The sequence below is a fragment of the Sylvia atricapilla genome, chromosome 14, assembly GCF_009819655.1.
Source record: "Sylvia atricapilla isolate bSylAtr1 chromosome 14, bSylAtr1.pri, whole genome shotgun sequence".
In the NCBI taxonomy this organism is placed as follows: Eukaryota; Metazoa; Chordata; class Aves; order Passeriformes; family Sylviidae; genus Sylvia; species Sylvia atricapilla.
The window spans coordinates 1363725-1375616 of record NC_089153.1 but is presented as its reverse complement, the minus strand read 5'-3'; the positions used below and the strand labels follow the sequence as shown (position 1 = coordinate 1375616).

Here is an 11892-nt window from a genome sequence, read left to right as displayed (position 1 = left end):
GAATTCAGTGAAAGCTCCAGGGGAAAGGAAAAAATCTACCTCTTCAATTCATCACAGGCTGATTTTTCTTTTCTGTAAGTGGCTGGAGAGCACAATGAAACATAACACATAAGGTATTTTTGAAAAATGGAAGTGGTACAATATTGTAATCCTTGAAATTATATGGAAATGCTAAGAGAACAATCACAAGAAATCCAGCTCTTAACAAGCTCAGGGTAAAAAACAATTAAGTGCTCAAAAACAAGCCAATAAATCTCAGTTAACAATCCTCCTGTGCTGTGGTGCTGCAGAGCAGTAAAAACAGAGCAAATCTAAAGCAATCCAGCCACTTTTGCCTGGTAGAAGTCATATATAGATTGCAAAATGTACGGTGCTCATACACAGAACCATAAATCACGGTTGCATTTCCTGAGTACAAATGCAGGTCCTGCTCCATTTCCTGGCTTTATTTCACCACCAGTCTTGGACCTCATGGGTTCTCTCCCAATTCCCTTTGGCATCCTTCACTTGAGGCACCGGAGCTGGGCTGAGGTGAATCATTCTGACCTTTATCCATCGCCTTTGTGCTGCAGAAGGAGCTGCATGGTGCTGACTGTCCCCTTCCTGCCAGTGGTGACACCCTGAGCTCCAAACCCCCAAGCCTGTGCTTGTGCTGACCACACTAGTGGAGAACCTTCAGGACATCCCTAGTTATTTTCCAGTTGTGCACAAAGCTGGAAGCTGGACACACTCCAGCACCCAAAACCCCCAAACCCTGGGCTGATCCCACAGCAGTGGAGGGGGGTTCTGCCCCTGTGCTCAGGTGAGAGCCCACCTGCAGAGCTGCCCCAGCCCCGGGGCCCAGCACAGGAAGGAGCTGGAGCTGCTGGAGCCAGGCCAGAGGAGGCTCCAGGATGAGCAGAGGGATGGAGCAGCTCTGCTGGCAGGAAAGGCTGTGAGAGCTGGGATTCTTCACCTGCACAGGAGAAGCTTTGGGGTGAGCTCAATGTGGCCTTGCAGGGCCTGAAGGAGCTGCAGGAAACATGGAGAGAGACAATTTCCAAGGAATGGAGGGACAGGACCCAGGGAATGGCTTCCCACTGCCAGAGGGCAGGGCTGGATGGGAGACAGGGAAAAGAGCCCATATTCCTCATTTTTCACCACTTTTGGGAAGACCTGGCCCAGCAGCAGAGTCCCTGACACAATGAGTGTTCTTTGGCTGCCAGGAGGCACCCCCAGCCCTGTGGCACCCACCTGGGAAAGAGGAAAATTGCTGGGCACAACGTAAGTCCATGGGGAAACCCTTGATTCGTTTTGCATGTAGGAATTGTTCCTACAGAAACAATAGAACTCGGGCTTCAACCAGGAATAACCTTTTTCCCTCATGTTGAGTATTTTAACAAGTATTCCCATGTGCAGTATAAAAACTGCATTTGAAGCTCCAGATATTCAGGTGGCAGAAGGGCTCATGGCTAAACTAACAGTGTCAGGGACGTTTAAGGAGTCTGGACTATTTCACAAACCCAGGGTTTCCCAGAAGACTGCATGGAATCCAAAGGGATGCAAATCTAATCTTGAAGAGAGCAAAACACTCTTGTTCCAACTTTTGCATTTAAACACCATTTTTGTCTGAATGCCTGATGTTTATCTGAAAGGGCTCACTTCCCCCAGGCCTAGGCATGAGATCTGGTGCTTCACTACAGCCTCTCCAGTCTCCCACAAGGATACAACATCACTCTCAAATCCTTGCTGCACCCAACAGCCTTATAAGATAATGAAAAGCAAAATGGGCAAGCTTAATTATAAATCCCTTTAATTGAGGTCATATAAAAATATATTTTAAATAAGCAGTAAGAGGAGATTAACAACACCTTGCACACGTAATTCTTGTTATACCTTGCCCCAAACCACCTTTTTTATGTTTCAAATTCCTACATCCACATCGTGAAAACAAATTCTTCTCCAGCTGCCCTGTTTAAACTGTGGGCTTCAGGTTTCCATCTTGCCAATACCTTTCAAACAAGGATCTTCAAAGCAGCATCAACAGCTTTTCTTCTGACCACTCCTGCTACTCCACACCAACAATTTACCTGTAATAAGAACCCAACAAAGACAGTTGAAAAGAGGACCCCTATTCAACCCTTAGCCCAGAGCAGTTAATTAGGTGATATCCATTTTTGTATAAACGATGCACATTACAGTATCTGCAACAGAATTTTCCATTTTCTGTGTGTTGTCTGCATCCACACTAGGCTCTAACTCCACGGGCAGGAGTTACTCCACTCTCGGGCATGCAGAGTGCTGCCAAAACCTGGCACCACCGAGTGCCAGAACGGCCCCGCTGGTGCCAGGAGAGCTCAGCAGCACCTTTTTCTCCCAGCAGATTAACACTTGCACAGGCACTGAGCAGCCACAGGCAGCTGACTACTGCTGGGAGAAAAAAACCTAAAACTGGGGGGTTTACAGGGCAGAAAAAAGCAGAGGCGCCTCTCTAGTGATGCCACCTCTCAACAAGGCTTCATCCAGCAAGAGGAATAGATAAACTAACCCTATCGTTGGATAACCCATGTTATCTCCACCCCGAGGACCTGAGGCTAGCACAAGAGCCAGCAGAGGCCTTTTAGTTAATTCAAGACAGAAAAACAAACATTTTTGCCCGTTTCTCCTCCTTGGCTCATGGTCACAGCTCACTCACGTTGCTCCAGGGCTCTCCCTGTTCTCACGGGCAGGTTGTCCCTCCACATCTCCTCTCGGCAGGCTCTACTGCCCTCCGGAGACGCCTCCGTGGCTGTCCCGGCACAGCACAGCTCGGGCCTTTCACACACCACGGCCTCGGGCTGCCTCAGGGCTGCTGCTTCGGGCGGCTCCCGGCCATCCACCGCTCCGGGTCACCGCCACCCTCCCATCGGCTGAAGGCCTAAAGAGGGAACAGCAGAAACATCGCAAACAATCCATTAATTTCATCTGTATTCATAAAGCTCAACAGCAGCGGCCCAACTTGTGGCAGAGGACAAAAGCCAGCAAACCGAGCAAAAGGCTGAGGAATTAGTGCTGAACAGCACAGCCGAGCAACGCCCTCAGTCCCGGGGCACTGCGGCCGGCAGGAACAGCTACATAAAAAATTTAAGTATTTCAGGTAGCGCCTTCCGTCCCCGGAGTCTCGGCCTCCAGCCCCGGTACCGCCACCACCCGTCCCCCATCCCCCCATTCACCTCACGGCGGCGGCGGCGCCTCACGGCGGCGAGCGGAGTGAGCCCGGAGCCGCCCGTTCCCCTCACGGCGGCGAGCGGAGTGAGCCCGGAGCCGCCCGTTCCCCTTACGGCGGCGAGCGGAGTGAGCCCGGAGCCGCCCATTCCCCTCACGGCGGCGAGCGGAGTGAGCCCGGAGCCGCCCGTTCCCCTCACGGCGGCGAGCGGAGTGAGCCCGGAGCCGCCCGTTCCCCTCACGGCGGCGAGCGGAGTGAGCCCGGAGCCGCCCGTTCCCCTCACGGCGGCGAGCGGAGTGAGCCCGGAGCCGCCCGTTCCCCTCACGGCGGCGAGCGGAGTGAGCCCGGAGCCGCCCGTTCCCCTCACGGCGGCGAGCGCACGGAGCCCGGCCCGCCGGGAGCACTCCATTCCCTCATTGCAGCGGGAACAGAGAAACGCCGAGCCCGGATCAGCCCGTTCCCCCATGGCAGCGGGAGCAGAGAAGGGCCGAGCCCGGATCAGCCCGTTCCCCCATGGCAGCGGGAGCAGAGAAAGGCCGAGCCCGGCCGCGCTGCCGAGGTGATTCCACAGGCGCCGCCCCGCTCCTTCGGCCGCTCCCCCGGGGCGGGGAAAAGCCCCGATAATCAGTCACAGAGCGGTTTGGGCTGGGAGGGACTTTAAAGATCGTTTCGTCCCACCCCCTGCCATGGGCAGGAACACCTTCTTACTGTCCCAGGTTGCTACAAACCCCGTCCAGCCTTCCTTACTGCCGGCAGCGCTGACAGAGCCCGAGCAGGAAACTCGGGGTCTGTGGAGCTGGGACAGCTGAACTCCAGCACCAGCTCATGGGGAGCAGAGGGCTGGGAGCTGCCTCTCTGATTGCCCCCGATGTGTCCCACTTCAGGCACAGGGGGTGGAAGTGTCAGCTCAGAAGCAGCCACCAGCAGCAAAAAACCCAGCCCTAAAAGAAGCAGAGAAAAAAGTTGTGGTGCTGCCAAGTGCCTCACTGGGAGAAGCACAATTCCAGATATTCCCTGGCCTCCACTGGACGCCTTAACATCAGCCCAGTGCTCTGTATATATATCCATGTCCAGGCACAGCAGTGTAGCTGTGACCTCCCTTGCTGGGGATTCATTCAAAGGAAGTTTTTCTCTGGGCTTTGTGCTGCAGTGAGACACTTCAAGGCCTTTCCAGAAAGACTGGAAGCCCTCCCCCATGCTCCTCATGCGCTCATGCTCTCAGAGCTCAGCAATGAACTCAGCTGGAGCTGTGCCTTGCCTCAGGCAATCATCCACTCCAGCTCCGTCTCCTTCAAATGCTTCACGGTCTATTTTCAGCCCAACCCAAGGCAGGCAGCTATTCTTCCTGGATGTGAAGTGCTCCTCCCTGGCTCAACCTGATCCTGCCTTGTCCTGGGAAGCTCTGGGCTTGTTGCGCCCCGGCCATGGCTGTGTGCAGGGAGAGAGCCTGGTGCTGAGCAGAAGGAGTTTGGTGCTTCCCCTGTCAGTGATGAACCTGGTAAGAACAGGTTTCCCAGCTATACCCAGTGCAGCACAGCAAAATCTGTCTGGTGGAGGGACAGGTAAGAGCAGACACAGAGCACTTCATGCTCTTTTTCCTGGGGGTCTCACTGCCCGTGGCCAAGAGCATGTGCCTGCACAGGGATGGATGATGGCTCTGCCAAGGCTCGAAGCCACAGCTTCAGTTTGGAAGCAGTTTAATTCATTAGTGCAGCATGGGGCCCAAATTAATATGCTTTGTCTCTTTTATGAAGACATTTTCAGCAGGATCTAGGGAGATACTTCAAAAGCTTCCTGAGTGCCAAAGACCAGAACTCAGCAACTCTCAGTGCCAGGACCAGCCTCTCACTCCCCAGTACAGATTCCCTCTGAGCATAGCTTTTCCTCTGCTTGCTGGCCTCAGAGGGGGGCTCAAACAAAGGCCTGCACATCATTCATGAACTTAGGGTGAAAAGTGTCAAACCAGACGAAATACAGCAGCTCTGCCACGAGTGTGAAGTCCTTTTCTGTCACAGAAATGTGCTCTCTGCATCAGTTGCAGCCACTCCCTGTTGTTCATCTTGGCTTGGTGACAGCTAAACAGATCCTCCTTTTCTCCTGCAGGTGTTGTGATGGGGCCTGAAGAGACTGAGATGCTTTGTTCCAAGCCACATTAGAGATATAAGTTGCTACAAAACAAAAGCCCGGTTAGCCTTCAGGAGAGTTCCTCTAGTCTAGACACCACCTCCCCGGAGCTCCCCACATCCCAGCACAGCCCTGCAGCTTGTGTTCAAAGCAACATAACAGGCTCCAGAAGCCTGGGTAACCCCTGCTGAGTGAATGCTCGGTTACAGCATAAAGGAGGAATCACATCTGAGTGAGTTTGCTCCCATAAATTAGCAGGATGGGTTAAACCAGGACATGAGCACTGTCTGTCTGCTGGCACAGTGTATCCACTCAAGAGATCTGCACTGGCAGTGGAGCTGTAATGCTTCAAAATATGTGTGCTCCAAGCCTGGGGTGGGACATCCCCCTGTACAGTTTATGTCTGTGGCTTCTGTGGCAGCAAGAGAGATCCTTTACTGCCACCTCAGCCCCAAACACACCCGTGCCCAGGGCTCACTGCCTGCCCCACATCACTGCTCACCTCCAGCTCTGGCACTTCAGGGTTGGTACTGTGATCCTTCTGTACTGATCAGATTTTGGCTCAATGCCATTTGGCCACACTCTCAGTCACTGGAGAAAAAGACAGAGTAGTAGTATGGGAAGAGGAAGAAAATTCAGTAAACCTATGGAGGAAAAGATTTGTGAATATACATCATCATTTACCGTGGTGGTCACCTCCAGCCCCACAGCCAAGCAGGTTCGGGCTCTGATGAGGAGAACTTTTGTCCCCTTGGTGTCTGTCCCGGCTGGGGACTGTGATGACACATTGAACACATTTGTGCTCATGCTGCACTGTAAGTGACACCAGCTTTGCTTGGCTCCCACACAGCAGAGGTGATGGGGCAGCCATGGCCTCGATGCTGCCTTTTCCTCCTTTGGGAGATTCAGCACTCTTTGAGATGCTGCACCCAGGTCAGGGCAATCCCAGACATGAGCACAGACTGGGAGAAGAGCTCAGTGATCAGCAGAGAAGGACTTGGAAGATATATTCTCCTGGATATATTCTCTGGGGAAGATATATTCTCCTGGATGAAAAGCTGGACATGAGCCAATGATATGCAGCAGCAGCCCAGAACCCCCCCTGTGGTGGGCTGCACTCACAGAGGAGCAGGGAGCAGGTGAGGAAGGGGATTATCCCCCTCTACTCTGCCCTTGTGAGACCCCCTGCAGAGCTGTTCCAGCATCAGAAGGATGTGGAGCTGTTGGAGCAAGTCCAGAGGAGGCCATGGAGAGGCTCTGAGGGCTGGACCCCCTCTGCCCTGTAGCCAGGCTGGGAGAGCTGAAGGTGTTCATCTGGAGAGGAGAAGGCTCCAGGGAGAGCTCAGAGCCCCTTCTGGGGGCTAAAGGGGCTCCAGGAGAGCTGGAGAGGGACTGGGGACAAGGGCTGGAGGGACAGGACCCAGGGAATGGCTTCCCACTGCCAGAGGGCAGGGCTGGGTGGGAGATTGGGCAGGAATTGTTCCCTGGCAGGGTGGGCAGGGCTGGCACAGGGTGCCCAGAGCAGCTGTGGCTGCCCCTGGATCCCTGGCAGTGTCCAAGGCCAGGCTGGAGCACCTTGGGACAGTGGAAGTTGTCCCTGCCCATGGCAGGGGGTGGAATAAAATTATTTTTATGGTGCCTTCTGACCCAACCCATTCTGTAATTCCATCATCTCCTCTGACTCCACAGAGGGGCTATTTCCACTTCCCATTGCCATCACAAGATGGCATTCCAGACCTAAAACTGAGCTGGCTCAGCTGATCCTTAGAGATCTTTTCCAGGCCCTGGAGTGTCCAACCCCAGAAGAAGCTGTGGATTTAACCCTGCCTGCTCAGCTTCTGTGCCAGGTCTCAGCCTGGACACTGCCTTTTAATCACATCCCTTAATGCCAGGGCTGTGCTTTAATCACCTGCACTGAAACACTGCCGCTGTTACTCCGTAACCTGTGAGCCATCTAATTGCACTGAGTTAAGCCAGTTATAGTTTTGACAGGGAATGGCATGCAGAGCACTTTAATCTTGACCTGCAACACCTCCAGCTCTTGCAGGGTTTCCTCTGCCCCCGAGGAGACATTGCTAATCACACCAAGCCAGGATGTAGTTTAAGACATGGACAAAAGGAGCCAAGGGCAAATCATGAGTGAAATGAATCTGACTCATTTTGTTACAAATCACCGTGGATGGTAAAACTGCCTTTTCTTCACTTGAGAATGATTTGGGAGAGTAGTGAGAAGTCTTTCAATAATTTATAACTTCACAATAATAACAAAAAAAAAAAAAAGAAAAAAAAGAAAAAAAAGAGAGAGAGAGAAAAATAATTCTTCTTAGTTTTGGGTGGTTTTTTTTTTTGGTTTTGTTTTTTTGGTTTTTTTGGAAAGAAAGCTCATTTTGAGTTAGGTGCATAAAGCCATGGTGCAGTGTGTTATCCCCTGTGTGTGCTCCCACATGTGAGTGGGTGTTCCAGCCTTCATCCACCAGTTGCTCCCTGCAAGAAAAAGCCATGATCCAATCATCTTCCCTGGCTAAGGGGCTGCAGCTTCCCACTGGGGCTTGGTGCCAGTTCTGCCAGCACAGCTCCCCAGGGGTGGCAGTGGGGCAGGATCTGCTGCTCTGCTGTCTCGGAGGCTGAGCTGCCTGTGTCCCTCTGAGCAGCTCAGGGGAAGGCTGCTCAGGCTGTCCCTTACCGTGGAGCTGGAGGGCAACGTCACTTGGTCCGGAGGAAAGAGCAGTCAGGAAAGGTTATATAATCCCCAGTCAGCCTGCCAGAGGGGTGTGTGCACCAGCAGCAAGGGCAGTGCCACTCTGGATGTGGCTGGGCAGGAGCCCTGCCTGTAGGACCCTACCTACCCTGAGTGAGACTGGAGCCCCTCTCCCCATTTCCCCCCTCCACGCCTGCCTGGGTCTCCTGGCCCTGTCAGAGCCTGGTGGTTTTGTTGTTCAAAATGCACTTGGGTAGCTCTGTTCTGGGCTGAAACTGCTGCACAGCAGTGTCTTTTTCCATTTCATCTCTGGCAGAGCTCTTGAGCTTTGCTCTCTTCCTCTTCCACTCTCCTTCTGCGGAGCTTCTCCCTGGCCCAAGTCTCCTTCCCTGATGTCCCCTTCTGCTCCCAGCTCCTATTTAACCCCCATTTTTTCTGTCCTCTCTCTCCTTCAGTGCTCCTACCCAGAAGACAGATCACAAACCAGAAGCTCTGCTATTCATCTAACAGATCCTAAACCACTTTCTCAGTGTGATAAATGTGATCTGCTAATTCTGTGGAGAGGATCCCCTAGGATGCAAACTCCTGTTGGGATCTGTGGCAATCCCATGGCATCAACCACAGGGTCAAACGTACAAGGGGGGTTGCAGCTGCCTTGCCCTGAGCATGGCACCACAATCAGCTCCCCAGAGGAACTCAGACCTGCATAAGGCCCACCAGACACACCTGTGTCTCCCCAGTGTCCCACCAGGTCTCTTGGCAGCAGGGAATGTGCTTTAATTCTGTGACTTTTATAAAGCCTGACTCAAATCCCAGGGATTTCAGGCAGTGCTGACACCCAGAGCGACGTGGTGTGAGCACAGCCCTGGGGCAAGGTGCTGGGGACAGATAGGTGGGCACATCAACCCAGCATTTATTATTCCATTAAGAGAAAGGAAAAAAAAAAACATTCTTAATTAGGACAGAAACCCCCAGATAGACTTTTTTAAAGAAATTGCCTAAAAATACCACTTTTGCTTTGATTTGAAAACTATTTTTTACTCTTCAGATTGTAAGATAAAACAGATTTGAATTGACGATGCACTTCACAGCAAAAATACATCCCTTTTCATCTTGAAAATGGGGAAATGAGTTGTTTCAAAATTTATAACGTTTACCCCCCTTCTTAAAAATCAAAATTTTTAATTTAGATGAATGGGGTTTTTTTTCCTTAATGGCAACTCTTGATTACATTTTTACCCAACAGCTCTAATTAGAATTAACAATCACAGCTGATTCTTGGCGAGGTGATAAACAGCTGGACTGTGCAGCCCTCTCCACTCTGGGACTTCCAAACAAGCCCCAGCCCTGGCAGTTTAGCCTTCTGCAACATTTTAGACTTGTCTAGTCACTGGAATTTATTTTTCTTTCTCTTTTTCCCCACCCTTTCTCCTCTGAGGGTTAGTTTTTACCAGTGCAGCATCTCTAACAGTCAGAGAACTTCACAGTGAGTTGAGATCGCATTGATTTCTCGAGGAAGAAGCCGCATACTAATTTTTTGTATTTTTCTCCCTTGAGGAACGCAGGTAACAGCTCCAGGAAGGCAGCTGGGTTTGTGGGTATTATGTTCACCTGCTGGCTGAGAGGGAAGTCTGAGGTCTGTGGGACCATCATGGGACACAAAGAGACTTTGGCTGGTCTGGTGTAATGCTGGTGTTGCTGGGAAAGCACGTGGGATTAAAGCAGAACAGGTTAAGCCTGAGAGAAGCATCAGGTGAGGATCAGGGGATGGATTAGTCCATGCTATGCAGCCAGTTTCCCTCTGCCTCCAGGATCATCCTCACACCCCCCAGCTCTTCGGGACAAGGGAAGGAACACTGGAGCAGTGTGAATGGAGAGGAAGACACTGTGGTGGAGGGGAAGATGTCAGTCTGCTCTTAAACCCCCCAACCCTCTGTTCCAGGCACCCAGGCAGGTTTGTCCAGCCTTTGCAGGCAACCTCTAGAGAGCCAAGTGGCACTGGGGCATCCTCCTTCATGAAAACAGTGTCCCCAGTGCCACTGTGACTCCTGGGTTGCTGTGTCCAGTGCTTTTCATCGCTCATCCCTGTGCTGGCTGCACGCTATTAAGGGCTGATCTTCTCTCCCTGGAAACAAGCCCATGGCTTCAGCCTGTCCCACCTTGCCCCTCCCATTCCCCTGCCAGTTATTACCTTCTTGGACAAACCTGAGATGTATTAAATGAGAGGGAGGTTTTCATACCCAAATGTCCATGTGATTAATGGATTAAGAGGTTCTGTGCAAATTAAAGCCTTTCTTCATACTGCACACATCCAGCTCTTCAGCTGTTGCTCTTTTCCTTCTAGTCCTTTACAGAAGTCCCTATGGACCTTGCTTGCCCCATCCCTTTTGCTGCAGTTTTCTCCTCACAGTGACCCAGGGATGTAGCTGGCATTCATTTTCCCCAAAGCCTTCACCCCACTGAGCCCTGGGCAAACCCTGTTACTCCTGAACCAGCACTGTGGAGAGGAGGATGCTGTGAGCACAGCTTGTTTATACACAAAACCAAACCAGGAGAGGGGCTGAAAATGCCTCTTTATTTCCATATTTATCATTGCAGCTCAGATGGATGAGGAACCCAATGGAATGTTTAGATGAAACAGAGAAGAAATGAAAAAGTGTTGGCAAGTGGCAGCTCAGCTGAGACTGGCAGTCTCAAGGGCTTCCAGAAGGAAAAAGGCTTTCAGTTACTGCACTGCTGTTCCTTAACATCCCAATTCCTGCCATGCCAGGAGGGGTGGGGCAGCTGGAGAGCCTTGCCCTCCTGCGATCCCACCCCAGGGAGATGGACCTGAGACCCTAAAGCAGCACATTTGGTTTTATTGACATTTTACAGTGCTGATTTCTTCCTGGAGCAGCAGCAGAGTGTGGGTGTGGAGGCTCCATAAGGATCTCCAGGTGATGGGGACTGTGGTCACCTGTGCCATGGTGGAAAGGAGCCACAAAGGTTTGCTGGACACCTTCGGAACATCCAGTGCTGAGTGTTGGTGATGGATGATGATTTAAAGCCCGTTTGTGCTGGGAATAATGGCTCATAACCATCTCCTCTCCTTTAGTGCTGTGATACTGCTGAGCTTGGTGGTCTCATGTTTCCACCTTAGGGGAGGGTTGCGGTGTGGGTGGATGGTGAAATTGCCACGACCTTCCCGAAAGCATCTCCTGAAGAAGCAGTTCAGGTAGACACACAGACAGTTACTCAGTCCACACACACACACACCACAGATAGCTCAGGGAATGAAGGCAGCAAAGGCCTTCTGGACAGAGTCCCGACGAGTTTTATTAGTCCACATGTGAAGGGGTCCAGGGACAAAAGACAAGGATGAAGGGAGGGTCCGGGATAAGTACAAGGGCAAGTGGGGCCAGAGCAGAGCATCAGGGGCCAGTGATCAGAGGGCACAGGGGTGGTGCAAGGCCAGGGCAAAAGGCCACAACCAATGGGGAGTATGAGGGCAGGTGAGCAAGGACACAAAAACCAGTGGGGAGACAGGGAAAGGAGAACCCTCTAGAACTGAGACGTATCTGGATGACAGAGGTGGGCAAGGCCAACAAACCGTTGGGAAGAGCGTAACATGGCAGAGCACCAAGGGAGAAGTCTTTTTTCTCGCCCTAAGTGGGGAGGCATTCTCAAGGCCTACAGTAGATTCTTCCAGGGCATTGTCCTGAAAGTTTTCCTGATAGGCTCAAGGGCTTCCACAGGGAAAGCGTCTTAATAATTGTCTCTGCCCTTGCTCCTGTGCCCATGTATGCTGTGATGTGGAGCTGTGTCAAATACAGTGAGGAGGAGGTAGTAGCCAGGATGTGACTCCTGGGCTAGGCAGAGAGTCAGGGATGGGTGCTGCACGTGGGCT

At 52.0% G+C, this 11892-nt stretch overlaps 1 long non-coding RNA gene and 1 other non-coding gene across 2 annotated transcripts; both read right to left on the bottom strand.

Annotated features, from left to right (window-relative positions):
• Positions 1-1775: 1775 nt before the first annotated feature.
• LOC136367337 (uncharacterized) lies at positions 1776-3591 on the bottom strand. The gene is made up of 3 exons (XR_010744683.1): positions 3192-3591; positions 2675-2896; positions 1776-2069 (listed from the first exon to the last, which is right to left on the bottom strand). It is a non-coding gene; the product is annotated as an uncharacterized lncRNA (long non-coding RNA).
• LOC136367774 (small nucleolar RNA SNORA74) lies at positions 2212-2414 on the bottom strand. The gene has a single exon (XR_010744732.1). It is a non-coding gene; the product is annotated as a small nucleolar RNA SNORA74 (small nucleolar RNA).
• Positions 3592-11892: the final 8301 nt, after the last annotated feature.